Source organism: Thamnophis sirtalis, unplaced genomic scaffold (genome assembly GCF_051295495.1).
Source record: "Thamnophis sirtalis isolate CommonGarterSnake01/CBP01778 unplaced genomic scaffold, rThaSir2_p1.2 scaffold_1, whole genome shotgun sequence".
Taxonomy (NCBI): Eukaryota; Metazoa; Chordata; class Lepidosauria; order Squamata; family Natricidae; genus Thamnophis; species Thamnophis sirtalis.
Genome location: NW_028261381.1, coordinates 100,187,503 through 100,202,989, shown reverse-complemented (window position 1 = coordinate 100,202,989; position 15,487 = coordinate 100,187,503). Strand labels below are relative to the sequence as shown.

General features: G+C 37.6%; 1 pseudogene; it reads right to left on the bottom strand.

Annotated features, from left to right (window-relative positions):
* Positions 1-1,297: 1,297 nt before the first annotated feature.
* Positions 1,298-13,772, bottom strand: LOC148049631 (uncharacterized; annotated as a pseudogene).
* Between the last annotated feature and the right edge of the window lie 1,715 nt (positions 13,773-15,487).

Genomic DNA, 15,487 nt, shown 5'->3' with positions numbered 1-15,487 from the left:
CTGAGAACAACTTTTGTTGAAATGGAGCTTGTATCTCTCCTTCAATGCCAACGTCCTTAACTCTTTGCAGGTTCCACAGATTGGTACACTTCATTTAGCATCTATAGTAAAGCAGAGCCAAGGTGGCGCAGTGGTTAAATGCAGCACTGCAGGCTACTTCAGCTGACTGCAGTTCTGCAGTTCGGCTGTTCAAATCTCACTGGCTCAGGGTTGACTCAGCCTTCCATCCTTCCGAGGTGGGTAAAATGAGGACCCGGATTGTTGTTGGGGGCAATATTCTGACTCTGTAAACCGCTTAGAGAGGGCTGAAATCACTATGAAGCGGTATATAAGTCTAACTGCTATTGCTATTGCTATTGCTATTGCTATAGTAAACTATTGATGGAGGTCATCTGCTGACAGGTGTTCCAGTATCATTATTATATACATCTTGATCCAGGACAAACAGGAGATGTGCTTAAAATATTGTCCTGGTGCCTGGGGGTTGTTAGGTTCCAGATGAAGAAGAACAGGTCTAAGTTTAATCTCAACAGGCAAGACTGTCTATGACTACAAAAGCCTTCTGGTATCAGAAATACATTGTTAGTTCTAGACTGAATTGTGCTACTTCAGCAGAATTGTTTCTAATCAATGTTCCTCCTAGGCTTTCAGAGCTTCTCATAAAGCAGTTGACAGCTGTGATTAAGAGGGTCTTTGCAAAATTACATTTTATGCATCAGTTACAAGCTTACCTGGATAGTGAGGCCCTATCTAGTCACCCATGACTTAGTCACCTCTCATTTAATCTATTGTAATGTATTCTATATGTTTGCCCTTGGAGACCACCTGGAAACTTAATAGGTCTGAAGTGTTTGGTGAAGAATGCCTTTAATTATTCCCATGCCTTTGTTTCAAGAGCAGCAGTAGTTAGAAGTTACTTTCCAGATGCAATTCAAGAAGATGGTTGTGCCCTATAAAGTCTTACATAATTTGGGGCCTGATTGTCATTAGGATTGCTTAGCTTCCCATTAGTTTCTGCCCATTCAATGAAATTGAGAAGAACGGGCTCTCATCAAACCTTCTGGTCAAGAGAATGTCATCTGCAGGAATCCCAAAGTGTACTACACAACAAGATCATTGCCATCCAGCCCTAAGATAAGTTCCTTGTTTGTTAATATTCAGGAAAGCCATACAAATCTGGCTTTGAGGTGGGGAATTGCTGTGAAATGAAAATCCATGCTATTTGTTGCTCTTAATGTATTTCTTTTTTGAAATCATAATTTATTGTTTCATTTATTATTTCTTTTGTTATTTTATATCATGTTTTAATCCTCTCACTGGGGATAATTTTGGAAACTGTGCTGGGTATCCATGGATTAAAGCAGCCTATAAATAAGAAATGAAACAAGGAAATAAAGCTATGCAATGCTTGGGAAAGGCAGTGATGGCGGAAACACCTTTAAACCTGACCACATTTTATCAACTGTTATTTAAATAATTCGTCAAGAATCCTAGAAAAATAATCTTTTTAAAGCGGCTTATGAGTATTAATTTCATTTGTATTGATTTAAGCAACCTCTAATGTCTCTTTAGCACATTCAAGTGTAGCTGTAAGATGTCCATTAGTATGCCTACAAAGGATGACATGCTGATGGAAGGGGGAAACAAAACTTTTATTTCCCTAAGGAGGGATCAAGCACAGTTTCCAAAATTGACTAAAATGAACACAAGCTTAACTGATTGAGCTTTGATTTCTTCCTGCTTTTCTTCTCTTGCATAAACTCTGAAGTATCTAAGCTTGGTAAATAAGAAAGGTAAGAGAAACAGTTTTGGTCGCCATGATGTAAAAAAAGATGTTGAGATTCTAGAAAGAGTGCAGTGAATAGCAACAAGGATGATTGAGGGACTGGTGGCTAAAACATACGATGAACAGTTGCAGGAACTGGGTGTGTCTAGTTTAATGAAAAGAAGGACTAGGGGAGACATGATAACAGTGTCCTAATATCTCAGGGGCTGCCACAAAGAAGAGGGAGTCAAACTATTCTCCAACACAATTGAGGGCAGGACAAGAAGCAATGGGTGGAAACTAATCAAGGACAGAAGCAACCTAGAACTAAGGAGAAATTTCTAATAGTTAGAACAATTAATCAGTGAAAAAACTCCAGAAGTTGTAAATGCTACAAAACTGGAAATTTTAAAAAAGATATTGGATAACCATTTGTCTGAAGTGGTGTAGGGTTTCCTGCCTAAGCAGAGGGTTGGACTAGAAGACCTTCAAGGTCTCTTCCAACTCTGTTATTTTAGAAGGCGTGTCACTCAGAAGAAAAAAGGAATGAAGCAAGACACAAGGATTATTTCAGCAGTGAATTTGGACACTTTCTACCTACAGATTATTTGGGGAAAAAACTAAACATGAGATAATGCTTAGTTATTGTCAAGCCCCAAATAACTGTTGTTTGACAAGCATCTGAATAGGATTTCTTTGTGAATGACAATAATGTTTGATGGATTGACAGTAGGAGCAGAGGACATAGAAGCACTTAATTTTGTCTATATGGGGGTGATGAAACACAGAAAGTTAAACATTGGCATTCTAAGAGCCTTTGCTGACATGATAAATAATGTTTTGACTAAGTCAAGACTCATTTTATATTGTTATTATTATCTTTTTTAAATCCTAAAAGGTCAACTGTCAGAAGGAGTCAAAGTTTTTTCTTTGAAAAGAAGAAAAAGAAGTCTTTAAGTTTTTATTTACAAGCATATGTAGAAAGGGAGAAGGGGGGGAAAGAAGAAAGGACAGAAAAAGAAAAAAGGGAGAAAGAGGAGAAGAAATGTAATTCTCAGTTTTTCTCAAGACTGGAAATTGTAATTGTTTATTATTTATTTATTTATTTATTTATTTATTTATTTGTTTAAATCAACTCATATTAGGCATGCGGTCCTGCAGCCTAGAACAGTGATGACTAACCTTTTTGTTGTCGTGTGCTAAAAGCATCCATGTACCCCATAATGCAATGCATGCATGACCCACCCCTGCACTTGTGTGCACAACTTCCATGCAGTTCTCCTGCATATGTGCACGACCCCTGAGCATATGTGTGGCAGAGACCCAAAAACCAGTTGGCCAGCAGGAGGCAAGCACACATGCATGGTGCAGCTGAGCTGGGGTGACGGCTTGCATGCCTGCAAAGAAAGCTCTGTGTGCCACAGAGCTTCTCAATAGAACTAGAAAAATGGCAACAACTATGGGAAAGAACTATAAATTGACAATGATGGCATACAAAGAGAATTTGTGTAAAATGTTTTATAGATGGCACATGCCACCTGAAACATTAGCAAAAATGTTTATGGATAAATCAGCTAAATGTTGAAATGTCATCAATTACCAGGATCATATTATCATATGTGGTGGACATGCAGGGATTCAAAAAGCTATTGGGTTAAAATACAAACATGGTTAGAGAAAATGATACATCAACCCATAAAATTTAAGCCAGAGGCATTCTTATTGGGTATTCTGCCAGATAAATATAGTAAAGAAGATTCATATTTGATTGTACAGATAACAACAGCAGCTAGAATTGTATTTGCACAAAATTGGAAAGTAGATAAAATCCCATCCGAATTGGAGATAATAAAGAAGATACTACATTGTGCAGAAATGAATAGGTTGACATTAAGAATAAAGGACAAAGAGGAATCAGTGTACTATAAGACATGGGGGAGATTTTATGATTGGCTGGAGAAAAGATATAAATAGAAAGAGAAAGGAATAAAACATGAAATAAATAACTCAGATGACAAATTATTAAATTAGGGGGAAGGAAAATAAGAAAATACTAAAATATAAATATACAAGCGGAAAAATGATATAAGTGGAATTAATATTAGAAATAAAATGTAAACAGAGAAAATTATTTCTATGAAAATATAAAGTTTGGATTGCTGAAACGCCATCCAAGAACCCATCAGAAAAAATAAGTAAGTGCAACAACGGTAAGGAGGGGAGATGAGGAGGTAAAAGAAGAAAGGGTAAAGCAGAGAAAGTAAGGGTGGGAAATTAAGAGTAGGAGAGAGGGTGAGAAAAAAGAGAAGGGAAGAGGAGAGGAGAAAGAAAGGGGAAGAAGGAAGGAGGAAAGAGAGGAGGAAAGAAGAAGGCAGAGAAGGGAGATTGAGAAGATAGAAGGAATAAAGTTGTTGCAAAGGCATAAGTGACAAGAAAGTGATCCAAACTGTAATATATATATACTGCATGTATGTATGTATGTATGTATGTATGTATGTATGTATGTATGTACGTACGTACACACACATATACATAAATATGTATAGAGATTAATGATGAATAGATAAATGTTAAATAGCAATTATAAGAATGTATATCTATGAATTTGAAAGGGAAAAAAACCTATTTGCTTGTAGAAATCTCTGTGTGCCACCTGTGGCACATGTGCCATAGGTTCGCCATCATGGGCTTAGAATGATAGTTCATTCTGTTCAGTGCTTATGCGCCTATCCTTGTGGCATGCTTTTGGACAGGTGGGATTGTGTAATTGGAGCTCACTTTTTCCTCACCGATTCAGGCTTAAACCAGAGTGCAAGACCATTTCTGGTTGGCAGTTCCAGCATCATTAATCCTCTGTGCCACTACTTCCCTTTAATGAATTGTCTTTTTATGTGTCAAGGGAGAAATCAGTGTACATATGGAACTAGCAGAAGTGGAACTGGTTGGTGGAGACATGTATATATTTCCCATAATATCCAACCTTAGTCTTTAAATGCTGTCTGCAGTTTAAAATAGTGGAAAAAGGTAACTTGTAAATTTCTAATTTCTTCACTTCTAAATAATGAATCTTATGGTATTAAGAGTTATATACTGAACTTCTTCAGTTCTACAATTATCTTTCAAGATCAAGTAGTGAAAATAAAACTCAAAATCAGAGGTTTTACATTGAAAGGACAAGATGTACCAGTTTATATAAAGAAGTGGCAAAGGTTTTAATGGAGCAAAGGAAGAATTGATCTTTGAAAGCAAAGCAAATGTTCAAAAGTTGTTAAAGCAAAGAACTTATGTTTATCATCTCAATAGAAGAATTGGAGGTCTTCCTGGAACTCACAAAATACTTCTTTTGAATTCTTTGATTATATTGTTGCTATCAACAGTAAACTTTGGGAACTTTTAAATCTTTGTGAGTTCAGAGTTCACAAGACACAATCCCAACTTAAGACAGTGTCAATCAAAAGCAAGGCAGGAATCAAACTACCAGGGAACATACAGTTAGCAAATGAACACATTGTTCCTAACCTCATCTCCATCTGTACTATGTTGTGCTAAATAGCCATTCTCTGGTGCAGCCAATCAAGATGGATGAGGCTGCCTCCTCATGAGTAGTCAAGGGACCTTAGCTGCTCCTGTCATTCCTCTGCCCTATCTGTCCTCTTATCCTAATCATTAACTGACTTCAGCTGCATGCTTTCCCCACCTGAAACATCAGGGCTGTCCTGCTGCAGCTGTATTTCAGTCAATATCAACTCTCAACTGGTTGCTTGGAGCTATTGATCAACTCTCTTCTTGATGTGCCTGGGACTGGTTCATGCTCCTCCACACTGACATCTGGAGAGGTAACTGGGGAAGCGTCTGGGGGAGTCAGCATAATTCATTCTAGTATTTTACCCTATTGAGGTATTTATTTATTAGAAGTATAGTCTTTTTCTCTAAGAGTTCAAAGTCTCCAACCTTCAATTTTACAGCCAGAACAACTCTATCTGGTAAGACTGGTTGAGATAAAGAAGTCCAGAGACATCCAGTTAGCTTTTGTGACTAAAAATGGACTTGAATTTTAATCTCTCAGATTCTAGTCCATCACTGTTATAACAACAGCTTATTGACTCTTTGGCTATAGGTCCCATAAGAGCTTTTAATGCACACATTACTCATGTGCAGGAAGTGCTTTTAATGGTACTGCAAGGTTGGAAAATGTTAAATGAAGCAAAATTTAGGAGGTTGCATTATATCAAAAGATATAACCCTACTATGGGTGTCTATAGGAAGAAAGAGAGATAAAGTATCTAAGCAGAGGTGTCAAACTCAATTTCATTGAGGGCCACATCAGGGCAGTGGTTGATGTGGGAGAGGTCCACTGGGTGGGTATGGCCAGTTGGGTAGGTTTGACCAGCTTGATACAACTCCCCAAACTGCTGGCATGTTTCTTCTTTGCATTGGTAGACTGGGCCAAAGTGATGTGGGCTAGCCCATTACATTTTCCAGGAAGGCCCCATGGACTGGATCCAACCACTTCGCAGGCTGGATCCAGCTCACGGACCTTGAGTTTGACACCCCTGATCTAAAGTATCATCATCTTGTCTCAACTAACCTGTCTGTGTAGGGCATCAGGTATCTGGTATGTAAGGATAGGATTGGCATAATGGTATCACCTTGTCATGATATGCATCATTGTAGTTTTCTATAAAGGCTACTGATTCCTACCAAAGTAATTTAATAAATAAATAAATGCTGAGATCCTGTGGTAATTGAGAAAAAAAGCCAGTTAATAAATAGAGAGTTAACTTTTCTGGGAATAATTTTGTGAATTATTATATAAATGAAATATATTAGAAGAGGAAGATTTGGTGCCTTTTACTGAATCACTTCTATTTCTTACACATTTGTGAGATTCATAAGCTCTGGAATACTTTTTAAGCACAGAGCAAAACAGCAACAGATAAATCATGTGAGTTTATGGATCTTGACTTGGCATATTCTTTCATTGGCATCTTTTTAAGATAGAATCTCTGAAGCTAAATAATTCTTCAGAACTATTACTGTAATCATCCTGTTAGTTTTAAATATTGACCATATAGATAATGCTTAATGCATCTTCAGCTCTCTGGAAAAACCAGCTGAATAATTGAGAATACAGTCAGAGATGTAGGATGTTTCACTGGACTATAACTATCAGCAGGATCTTCAGTTATTAGATGAAAATAATTATTAAAAGGATGATAGGCTTCAGGTTGAGATTGTATGAGATGTAAAGTTCCTTTTTTCCTTCCTTCCCACCTACCTACCTTCCTTCCTTCCCCCTCCCTCTCCCCTTCTCTCTCTTTCTTTCTTTATTAATCTTCCTTTGCTTTTTCATTTGTTTTAAAGTAGAGAAAAATAGAAGATAAAGAGAGGGAAGGAAATTCAAGTTTGATTTTTTTCCCCTTTTCAATAACATAATTCAATTATTATAAGTATTTTATGTGCCTACAATTTATTTAAAGATGTATGCATTAAGAAGTCCTTAGAAAGATGTGGGTTTATTTCACATAGTAAATCATCATAAAAGCTTGTCAAATATTCATTTTCTGAAAACCAAATTACACGAAAGCCATAATCCCTCCCCTTTTTATGTTTAAACTCTCTGTTTTTCCAGGATTGATAGGACAGAAGTGGAACGAGGTCAAAGCTAGCAAGATTCTTTTGTTAGAAAATGCATTGGCTGCAGCCAGCCATAGTGATTGTAACATAGGGGTAATGACATCATCATGCAAATTTAGCCTTTCAATAGTTGCATCCTAAAACAATTACTTAGCCATGAGCATTATATTATGATGAATGTTTCATTACTTGCTTGCTAAAACTAATGGTCCAAATCTAAATCTGAAAATTTTGCCCACAGTTTCCCAGTTCTTCAAGTCTGTCGACATGAAAATATTTATTGCATTCTTGCAAATATAACTCAGGCATTGTCATTTAGTAGTCCCTTTTTCTTTTTCTTCAACTTCATATAAATGTCATCACAAATTTTCATTTTTTTTTGCCATTTGGGTTTTTGTTTACCTTCTTCATTTATCCCTCTGTGTTGCCATGGAAAATTCAGTATGAGTGCCCCACAATCCGGTTGTATATCAGTGACATCTATAGCAAACCACAATGATGTCAAAATAATAATGCACATCCTACTGTTCAATGCAAACCTATAAGTCCCATCATTTAAGAACAATTCTGCTTGAACAATTTTATCCCAGAGTTAAAGTGATTTGATTAGATTGAAAAGATTATTGAAATTCCTTGTCATGATCGTACACTCTTACAGTGTAGAATGATTGACCCAAAACCAGGCAATCAGAAACAAAATATCAATAAAGGAGAATATTTGTAGCTTGGGGTTGAAATGATGAGCCCTTGGCAGTGTCTGAGCTTGTTGTTTTTTGCGGATGTGCAGTGCACTAGCACTGCACTGATGATGTTACCTAGTTTGGATGGTGAAATGCCTGGAAGGAAACAATCAAGCTCTTCCTGACAGTAAAGTTGGTTGTGAATACCTCAGAATCAATCCATGTACAGATAGATAGATAGATAGATAGATAGATAGATAGATAGATAGATAGATAGATAGATAGATAGATAGATAGATAGATAGATAGATAGATAGATAGGCAGGCAGGCAGGCAGGCAGGCAGGCAGGCAGGCAGGCAGGCAGGCAGGCAGGCAGGCAGGCAGGCAGGCAGGCAGGCAGGCAGGCAGGCATAAACCAAAATTTGCTTCTATGAGCATAATGTTGCTCTTCGGTGGCATGGAAACATTATGGTAGCCATATATTATTTTTCAGTGCCATGTGAATCATGTTATTTGGAACCATAAAGCAGTTGAAATAAATTAACCTTGGAATTACATCTTTCATAACATAAATGATAAAAGACATTTATATACCTGTTGTAAGTTTTCTTTTTCCACATCTACTTATTTGATATATCACAATGGGAGACTAAAATAGAGTGGTTTAGATAAAATTTTCTCTGCATTCGTAATAACCACACATTAAATTTAATAGAATGTAAAGGAGTGGGGGAGAGAATCTCCAGGTAATCTTAACAACGAAACAAACCCTTAAGAGCTTTTATAATAATTTCTTTTTAATCCTATTTCTCTTCCTTCATAAATTAGTGTGAGGTTTATCATTTTAAAATTTTGTTGTGAGACACTGTAAACCTATTTTTATTCAGCGGGAAGGCAGATTTTATTAAGTTAATTAAATAAATATTATTTGTTTTAGAGCTGCTCAGAGGAGAAATGATACTAAAAGGTGAAAACATAAGGTATTTACAGGTAAAATGAGCAAACAATCAACACTCATAACAAGGGGAAGTGACACTATTGCTGCTAAGAACAATTTCCTTGGAAACATTCAGAGTTGTTCAGAGCAAACTAAATCTAGTTTGTGTTTTCATTTATTATTCAATTTCTCAAATATTTTACAATTATTAGTCTGAAATCTATATTTGCTACCATTTGTAGTGTCCCTAATTTACTTTTAAAAAGGAACTGATTTCATATACACTTTAGGAGTCACAATACTTCTTTCTCCAACATATACCATTTTTAACTTAAATGTTTGAGCTGAGAGTGATAGTCAGAAACAGTCTTCATTCATTGTAATAGAAACCGAGTCCTTTTTCTATGAAATCACACCCATTGTACCTTTCTTTTCCATTCCCAAGCATCATGAAATTACCCTTGTAATGGTAATGAACTGACGTATTTCAGTAAAAATGACTATTATTAAATATTGAGTACAGATCTGATAAAATTCTGAGGAACAGACCAAGCGGCACTGTTTAGATCAAACAAAAATTGGATGTTTTCAGATAGTACTTCCAGCCCTATGATTCTATAATTGCAGCTACTTATTCAGGTGTTCAGCAGTGAGTATTCATATTTTTAATAGTGCTTTAATGAGGTTCATATGAGATTTGAGCTTAATATATAGAGACATCAGACAGGAATGCAGAAGTTTTGTGATGTATCACCATGGGAGTTAAGTAGATCTCAGGGTGGCCATACAAGATGAAGTCAACATGAAAATTTTGTACAAACAAGAAAACAAATGCAGTGTCAGGTGAGTATAAAGTTTGGTGAAAGTTTGAAGGCTGTATTTGGATTTGGAAAAAAATGTGATGTTTCACCATGAAGTTTGATTAACTAATGTAACAATGCATCACAAAACGTTTAGAGGAATTGTGCAGGTTTTTCAGTTCATTGTTTGGAGGTACACTCTCCTAACAAACTTAGCAATGGCCCAATGATATAATTTTATCATGGATAGTTTTTGCATAAGATTTTCACTGAGTGAATTAACAGAGATTACTAATCAGAGGAGTCCAGCAGGAAGTACTGAAAGAGTGTCCACAGAAAGATGTGGCCTGAATTGTAAAGGATAAAAGGTTTTCTCCTGATTAGCTGATGATTGCAGGGGTGTTTCTTAAGAGTTACTGATTGTCAGCATGGGTGATTAAATGACTTTGTCCTTATAAGTAAGCATAACGTTTAAGGGGTGATCATGAACAAGTTTTCTAACATAAAAATTTGTACTTGGCTATGATGAGAGCTTCTATAAAAAAACTAGAAGAAAGAAGAGCTTTTCTGCAAGAGATACCCTAAGAAGCAAAAGCGAAGATGAACCAATAGAGATTTACAATGTTTATAGTATTTTATCCTCTTCCTGGCATATATTTACTACAAGAACTAGCTCATGGAGATCCTTGAAAGAGATTCCAGTGATTACACTTCAGCTGATGGGAACATATAAGCATTTACCTATTCAAATAAAGATTGGTCTACAATAGAAAGTAACAATAGAAACAACTCTCCATATAAAAGCAAACACAGTAGATGAGACTAGCAAGCAGAAGCAAAAGTGATACAAGATATTTGCAAATATTCAGAAATAATATGGTGCCCATTCAGATGAAACAAGCTCTGAATATTATGGGAAAGAGACAGAGATTTTGAGAAGGAAGACAGGACAGAGATCACACAACTATAGTATAAAAGAAGACAAGAGTCTTCGTAGTAAGGTATGCAATTATTCAAATGCAAGGGAGGAACTGCGATCCAGACATCAGTTCTATCCACATGACTTCAGTGTTTGGCCTCCTCCATTTTCTGGTCACATGATCATTCCACAAAATGCTTCAAGAGAAGTACCACTGAACAAGAACTTTAAGCTACCTGTAGTCAGAACTTGATTTTAAAAAAATTGAACCAATAAAGAGATAGATGAATGTGAAAGAGACTTAAATTGCTTTCTGTCCGCTCCCTGCCTGACAGTATTGCAAAATTTATTGGGTGACCAATGTAGGCAGAAGGAATTGTTAGATTTTCATATTGTAATAAAGGGCCATTGTTACTATATTCTGTTACCTGTTTTGACACATCTCTAAGGCCTGCAGACCACAGCTATTAGAATAACTGTTAAGTATACAAATTTGAAGTAATTCAAAAAGGCTACAGTGGGTCCGCATTTAAAAAATAACATCATGTACTTAAAAAGGAATACATCTACTAATGTCTGGGCATCTAATTCTTAACTACAGCTAAAGAAAGACAATCACTAAAGGGCCACATAAAAACAACCTGAGTTAAAAAAAAGTCTTAAAACTCTTAAGTAGTAATCAACATTACACACTTGTCTTTTGGTGAGAATTCATGGCAAACTAGATATCTATGAAGGAGTGGAAATAGTATTGCTGTAAGATTGGTAACCAAACAGTGTTTTCTGCCCACTCACACCTCTTTGGATAAAAGAGAGATTGTGATATTTCCACTTGCATCCCAGACAGCAGTTCCTTATAAGTAAACTGCACGATTTTCAGTTACTTGTTAATGGAGCAGCCGAAGTCAAGGGATTTCCCACCAAGCTCACAGCTGCAATGTAGCCTTACAGTCATAAAGTCCTATTGAACCTCATTTATTAACTGCTTTGGAAAATTACTTCTTAACTGTTTTTCAACTAGGAAGTATGTTTCAATTGCCCAGTCTGTTAACGTGCACTTAGTGATTTCACTTTAACCCTTCATGAAAAAAAAGCTCTAAAGATAAGTTTAACAATATAAGAAGTATCCCTCCCATCTCTCTTTCTCTCTTGATGATGATGATTGATCATCACACAGTCAGTCAGATATTCAGATTGGATTTGGCATTTTTTTCTACCTATCAACTCTTTACCACAGACCTGGGATAGGCAGATCTTGAACAGTGGTGGGTTCCGGATCCCGTTGCAACCAGTATGGTGCAACGAGGCTGGGCATCCACCACATAAACCTGTGCATCATGTGTGCACATTGTGCACAGTGTGCAAAGCACATGCGCACACATGTGCAGCATGCACATGTGTACTTACCGCCCATGACGCCTCCACGATGCTCCAGCTGCTCAGCAGAGCATCGCGTAGGTGCCGTACGCTCTATGCACATGTGTGGAAGCTCCGAACAGCTCAAATACCAGTAAGGAGATCAGGAGGGTGGGTGGGCCCTCCGGAGCACCGTACCGGAATGGTACCTAGTACTCCCAGCAGGTGTACCACCTGTAATCCACCACTGATCTGGATGTTTGATGGTGTTAGAGATATCATCGCAGGATGGAAGCTGTTCCCAGTAAAGCCACCTTTTGCTGATGGCAAATTTGTCAATGAAAATTGTGTTCAAGTGGTGCTCCAGTTGTTTTGGGATTGCATACAGGGCAACTATTATTACTTGCTTGCCATTGCCACAGTTGTTCTATTTCTATTTGTAGGTCTTTGAATTTTGTTATCTTCTCCAATTCTTTCTCTTCTCTTCTACTGTCTGCAGACACTGTCACATCCACTGTCCAGACATTTTTGTCTTCCTTATCGACAATTGTTATATGGCAGGTGCCTGTCTCTTTGAATTCTAAAGTCCCAGAGCAATTTAATATCTTTATTCTCAATGACTTTTCCTATTTTATGAACCCACCAGTTCTTGCTTGCATGCAAATGATATTTCTTGCAGATTTTCCAATGCACCATTGTTGCTACTTTGTCATGCTACTGCATCTAATCAGTTTGGGAAATCTTCTTGGAGCACCTTACCAGGTGGTCCACTGTTTTTTCAGCTTCTTTGCACAGGTGACACTTGCTGTCTGTTCCTGTCTTCCCAATTCTGGCTTTGTCTTTAGGGCTTGAACTTGTACAACCAGAATTATTCCTTCAGTCTCTTTCTTCAATTTTTCTGCTCTTAGCCATTGCCAGATCTTGTTATGATACACTTTCCCTGCTATTGTCAGCCTCCGCTTTGCTACTGCTTCGGCTCCCATTGAAATGGGGAGGGGGCGCATGGTATTTGGGAGGGGACTCATTGTTGTGCTGGTGGAAGATTCTAGATTTTGAACTGTCCACCTTACTGCGCATGTGGAGGAGGAGTGTTTCCCGCCAAGGCCAACAGACCAGAATTCCATCCTGGTGATGCCTTTCGAAGTTATCTCACACCTGACATTTGGGAGAATTATGATTGGACTGTGCACGGGATGCCAAGGGGAGGGGAATGAATTATACAATATATTATTTGCTTTCACGCCTAAATAACCAGACTTAGCTTCACTTCGCTTCGCTTCGCTTCGCTTCTATTCATTTATAATTAGTAAAAGTACACTTAATTTCTACCAATGGAGTCCTGTGGTCTTCTTTCCTGATTTTTGAATGAAGAAGGGCTGACAGCTATTTTTTTTAAATGTCCAGGTTATGTAATGCTTTGTCTTCCCAAGCCTCCAATCTGTTCTTCATTTGGTCTTTCTTGCAATCCATTTTGGCCTCTCCGGCAGTCAGTAAACCTTCCTGATATGCTAACTTCAAGACATCTTCATCATTGTCCTTCCGATATTCTTTCCAAAGCCATTTTTCTTTTTCAGCCATCTGATGCACTTGCAACAATCCATATCCACCTATTTGCCTTGGTCTGGTCTTGATAGAGTATGTCAATGTTACTGGATGAAGGGCATGATTAATTGTCATTATTTGTCTTGTCTTCCTATCCATTGCTTTTAGTTCTGCTTGAGTCCATTTCACTATTCCAGCTATGTATCTAATGACTGAAATTGCCCAGGTGTTTGTTGCCCTGATGGTATTTCCTCCATTGGACTTGAAGATTTTCTACACTCTCTTGATGCGTTCACCTCTAATTTTTTTTCTTGACTTCAGTGTGCTTGATGTTGTCAGCCTGAAGGTTACCCAGGTATTTGTAGTAATTATCTTCATCCAAACTCTTAATGTTATTTTCATGGGGAATTTTGATTACTTCAGTTTTCACTATTTTTCCTTGTTTGATAGTGAGTGTGGCACACGTGTCAAATCCAAATTCCATTGCAATATATTGTATATATATACTGACAGTGCTGAGCAGCTATTACTGTAATTTTTGGAGTGTAAGACACACCATTTTCCCCCCAAAAGAGGATGAAACTCTGGGTGAGTCTTATACACTGAATACAGCATTTTTGTCCTCCCCAAACCCCCTCCCCTTTGCAAAAATGGATGTGCAGAGGGTTTGGGAAACTTGCAAAGTGCTTCTGTGGGCTGGGGAGGGCAAAAATGAGCAAAAGCCCACAGGAGAAAGCCTCCCAAAGCCTCTTCATGCCCCTCTTTTTTTTTTTTTTTGCAAAAATAGGCCATTTTTATGAAAAACGGGGCATTTTTGCTCATTTTTGCCCCCCTCAGCCCACAGGTGCATTCTACAAACTTCCCAAGGCTCTGCATGCCCCTTTTTTGCAAAAAAAATGAGGTGTGCAGAGAGTTTGGGAAGCCTGCAAAGTACAAAAACCTTTTTAAAAAAATTATCTCTTCAAAATCATGGTGCGTCTTATACTCCAGTGTGTCTTATAGTCCCAAAATATGGTATATTTCAGATTCAGTTTTTCCCTATGGCTTCAAATCATTCATGCAAAGGAAGTGGGATACTCTGGGGAATGTTTCAATGTTTGATAGCCATAGACTGAGTTATTCAATATTGTTTACAGAGGAAACAGTGCAATGACAAATAGTAGTGGCGGCAGTGAATCTCCTTGAAATAGTCCTCTCTTGATATTAAATTCTTCCAATCTCTCACCGTCGACCTACATCTTTGTCTCCCACTGTGCCAGTGATCTTGGCACAAAGTTTGTGATGTTTCTCCTGACTCCTGTTATTTCTAGTAACTTGATTATCCAATCATGTGATAGAGAGTCAAATGCCTTTTTGTAGTCAATCCATGCTACATTCAGGTTAGTCTTTCTTCTCTTGCAGTTTTCCAAAATCATTTTGTCAATTAGGAGTTGATCTTTTGTTCCACTACTTTTGGGGCAGTTTCCTTTCTGTTCAAGTGGAAAGTGATTGCTTTCAACTAGATGCTATTTGATTGCATCAGCCACCATACGAGTTAGCTGGTATGGTATGCAAAGTTATCCAAAGTTGTTGGCAAGCAACAACTTCCTAGTGCTGCCCCTTTTGGTAGATCTTTCATTATCAAATAGGTTTCCCAAGATGTTAGCTAAGTTCACCTCCTTGTAGTATGTTGTTGAACTGCTTGGCAATGAGTGAGCATAGACCAGTTAGATGTTTCAACCAAAAAAACATGCAGTTCATCTTCACTTGATGCCAGAGGTGGGTTTCAATTTTTTTTGCTACCAGTTCGGTGGGCATGGCATGTGATTGAGTGGGCATGGCCAACTTGACATCACTCATGCCCATGTCCA